Source organism: Tupaia chinensis, unplaced genomic scaffold, assembly GCF_000334495.1.
Source record: "Tupaia chinensis unplaced genomic scaffold, TupChi_1.0 Scaffold000178_1, whole genome shotgun sequence".
NCBI classification, from domain to species: domain Eukaryota; kingdom Metazoa; phylum Chordata; class Mammalia; order Scandentia; family Tupaiidae; genus Tupaia; species Tupaia belangeri.
The window spans coordinates 2165195-2169586 of NW_006159653.1; the positions used below are offsets into that span (position 1 = coordinate 2165195).

At 48.6% G+C, this 4392-nt stretch overlaps 1 protein-coding gene across 1 annotated transcript in view; it reads left to right on the plus strand.

The window, feature by feature from the left end:
* Positions 1-1441: 1441 nt before the first annotated feature.
* Positions 1442-4392, plus strand: part of LOC102487641 (ATP-binding cassette sub-family A member 17-like) — a 105360-nt gene continuing 102409 nt past the window's right edge. The window contains 1 exon segment of the mRNA XM_027771011.1: positions 1442-1530. The gene's annotated coding sequence lies outside the window, so the exon portion shown is untranslated.

Below are 4392 nucleotides of genomic sequence, written 5' to 3' on the forward strand. Positions count from 1 at the left end.
ACGCTGCGGCAGGGCGTCTGGGCGCCGGCCGAGCTTCGAGTGAAGGAAGCACCTGTCCCTTAGCTCGAGGGAACCTGGCTAAAAACGTTTACCTTTCTAACCTCAACTTCCTACCCCTAAAATCGAAGTGGCTGTAATAGCAATCAAGAAGGTGTTTGTTGCTTTGCTTTTTTCAGGGTCAGAGGGGAAAAGGCGGTTTTTTTTTTTTTAAAGTTATTTATTATATTTTTATTTTTTAAAGATAGCAGACTTTTGTTTTTTTAATTATTTATTTTATTTTGTATTTATTCATGCATTATTTTTTAATTTGACCAGAGAGAGACAGAGGGTGAGAGTGAGAGAGAAAGTGAGAAAGCAAGCCGTTGGATCAGGACTCGAACCCTGTCGGCCATGTGGGAGTGTCCAGAGCCTTAACCACCATGCCACCTGCTGGGTCCCAGAGTTATTATTTTTAATTTGCTATAGGGCACATGTGCTCAGCAGCGAGCGAGCGAGAGAGAGAGAGAGAGAGCGCGCGCGCGCGCGCAAGGGCGTGAGCCACCAGATCCAGGACTTGAACTGCCTGGCGCCAGGTGGGAGGTCAGCGCCTTAACAACCATGCCACCTACTGTGGAGAAAGTGCATGTTTAAGTGCTTATCACAATGCCTGGTACACAAGGGGTCTTTGTAAATGTCAAATAAATGGCACTATAATGTGACTATAATTGGAGACTTCTGCAGCCTAAAGAGGAAATGAAAGCAATTGCAGGATGGGTGGGGGGTATTAATTTGCTGCAAATGCCTTCAAACCTTTTCCGTCATTTCTCATGGACTGCATGGCTGCCCACCCAGCCAAAATGCCTTCCCCACTGCTCTGCCTGCCAGAAGGGTCTGTGAACCTCACCTGGCCCCTTTCTCGCACTGCCTCACCCTCATTCAGTCATTTTTCTTTAAAAACCCGCCTTTGTCTTTTCCAACTTACATTTGTTAGCAGTTATTTCCAGCTGTTTTTAAACTTGATTGATCCCAGTTCTGCATAACCAAATCCAGGAACTAAGCTGGCTGACTCAGAATTTCCCTTAAATAGGGGCCGGCTGGGTCATGGTGATTAAGGCGCTGGACTCCCACATGGCTGACCACGGTTGGAGTCCCGGACCTGGTGGCTTGCTTTCTCACTTTCTCTCTCTCTCTCTGTGTGTCTCTCTCTGGTCAAATTAAAATAAATGAATGAATTAATAAAATTAAATAATTCTTAAAAAGGGGGGCCAGCTGGTGGCTTGGTAGGAAGGTGACTTGACAGATCCCACATGGCCTACTGCTTGGCTAGAGTGCGGGACCTCCCATTTGAAACTCACACAGGCCCTTGTGCCTGTGCTCCAAATCCCAGGAGGAGAGTGGAGCAGAAGGGATTTCCGTGTGGCCATCCTCCAAGGAGTGCGTTCTCTCTGGCTCTGTGTCTCTCTGGTGAGGGCACACCCCATAACAGATCTTTAAAAAGAATTACCCTGAAGTGAAATATAGCCATGGAGTATTGGAAGTGTGACCTCACAGGTAAGACAGCTATAAGGAGTACTAGTTTTGTATCTGTTCTTAACCTTGTGTTGGTGCCCGTTACTAGAATGATTAATTATCAGCATCTTTAGCTGGGAGGGTGTGAAGTTGACTGGCAAAAGAAGTTTGTTACACACAGAGATACCAGGCTCTGGTCTCCTGTCCAAAGACAGTTGCCCACAGTGAGCCAACCCCTCCGAAACTTTTCACCTGTCACTGAACAATTCGTCCAAACAAGCCCGGATGCTCCCTCTAGTCTCCTTCAGACAGGCCCGCCCAAGGGTCTTGATTTGTCCCGAGCCGCTCAGTGGAGCTACACCAGGACCCAGGTGGGCCGCCTCCCGAACCCCACATGCTCTGGGCCGCAAACCCATTCGGGTACTCTGTGCTGGTAAGTTACAGGGTACACGCCTTGAGGTTACCATAGCACGGGGGTTTTTCTCTCCTCAAGATAGATGGCAAAGTGAAAAAATCCGCAGACCTTTCGACTCCTCCGACCTTAATTACTAGTAGCCTGCTGCTGACCAGAGCCTTACTGACAGCGCGGTCGAGCAGCAGCTATTCCGCATGTCGTGTGTGTTATAGATAGTATTCTTACAACAAAGTAAGCCAGAGAAAAGGAGAATGTTTATTAAAATCATAAGGAAGAGAAGATACATTTACAGTATCTATTGAAAAAAATCTGAGACCAGCCCGGTGGCACGACGGTGAAGGTGGCCGGATCCCACCGGGCTGACAGAGTTCGAGTCCTAGACCCCACGGCTTGAACAACGTGCCGGGCACCTGTGCGTAGGTGCCTAGAATTCTGAGAGGAGAATGGAGGAGAGAGGATTGCGGTATGGCCACTTCCCTGAGGGGTGCCTTCTCCGTCTGTCCCTCTCCTTCCAGCAAGCGTATGTGCACTATAGCAAGTTAAAAATAATAATAACCTGGGTGCAAGCGGACCTGTGCTGCCCGCACTTCCGTTATTCAAGGGGCACACACTGTGAAAGGCCGAGACACGGCAACTGACAAACTGGGCGCGCCCTGGAGCTTAGCTGTTAAGGCGGCCAGATTCCGCATGGACGAACTTGGGCTGAATACTGGCCCTGGTACCTTGAAAACCGGGCCATGTGCTGAGTGCCCCCAGATGCTCGCAGGCTGGAGAGATGGAGAGGGGTTGCCGCGGCCATGCTGCACTGGGCCGGTGCCTTCTCCCTCTCCCCGCTCTCCGATGAGGGCATTCCCTCTGGCAAGTACGTTCAGGAAGGAAATGGTAGGAACCGTTGCGTAGAATGGGCATACCCACATTGAATACCTCAGTCATTGAAGAATTTTTATTGTACCATTAAGTATTCAAGAAGTACTGAAACTAACAGCTGTGTCATAACTATATTTGCCTAAACCAAGTAACTTGCTTAAAAATGCAGCCACTACAAGTCTCAGACTGCAGTCGCGTAGTGTCTGCTTACTGGCCTGTCCAGTGGACTGTTGTGAAGCCTTGCTTCCGTCTCCAAGGTGCTGCTACCACCATGGCAGTGTGCTCCGGAGGCCACACAGGTGCATGGTCTCGGGCCGCGTTTGTGGTAGATGTTTGTGAGCAGATCTGAGAAGGATAAAGCTACTATCGGTGTAGAAGTGTGACTCATGCAGACCTCGTGGCCTTGTCCGGTGGACGCAGAACAGCTTGTTTATGCTGTGTGTTGAAGACTGACCTTTGGTACTGGCAGGCTGCGTGTTCCTACTGGGACTGAGGATGAGCTGATGGCACGGAAAGGCCTCACCTCTGCCACTTCCCAAAGCCGCCTGTAGCCCCAAGAAAAGTTTCTTCTTAGACTTTTACCTGAAAATCTTTAGAGATCTAATGCAGTGGGGCTAATTTGGGGGAGGGAGGTAACCGAGGCAAGACTTTCTAACACCTAATGGTTATTATTTATTTATTTCTTTTCGAAAAATTATTTATGTGTGGGACCAGCAGTTAGCGTAATGGCTATGTCGCTGGAGTCCCATGTAGTCAACCGCGGTTTGCGTCCCGGACCTGGTGGCTTAAAACTCACGCCGGGTGCGTGTGTGTGCGTGCCCAAGATCCTGAGAGGAGAACAGAGAAGAAGGGATTGCAGCGTGGCCATCCCCCCTGGGGGGTGATTTCTTGCTTTCTGTCTCTCTGTCTCTCTCTGTCTGTTTGGAGAGCGCACACGCCCTATAGCCAAAACCTCTCCAAAAAAAGAAAAAAAAAGAATTATTTATGTGTGCATATATGTATGGTATATATTTATTATTTCACATGATTTTGCCAGAGAGGGGGAGGGAGAGTGAGAAAGCAAGCTGTCAGGTCCGGGATTTGAACTGCAGTTGGTCATGTGGGAAGTCTAGTATCTCAACCACTACGCTGGCACCCCCTCCCCTTTTAAAAGAGGTAATTTTTTTTTTTTTGAGAGATTTTCACTGTAGGGCGTGTGCGCTCGCCAGACAGACAGAGAGAGACATAGAGACAGAAAGCGAGAAATCACCCCCCAGGGGGGATGGTCACGCCGCAATCCCTTCTCCTCCATTCTCCTCCCGGGATCTTGGGCACGCACGCACATGCGCCCGGCGTGAGTTTTAAGCCACCGGGTCTGGGACACGAACTGCGGTTGACTACGTGGGAGTCCAGCAACATAGCCATTACGCTAACTGCTGGTTCCCAAAGACGTAATTTTTTTTAATAGACCACAGATTAGCTTTTTTAAAAAAATTTAAATATAATTATTTATTTTATTTATTCATTCATTTATTTAAATTTGACCAGAGAAAGAGAGAGAAAGATTGAGAAAGCAAGCTGCCAGGTCCGGGACTCAAACCATGGTCAGCCATATGGGAGTGTCTAGCACCTTAACCACCACA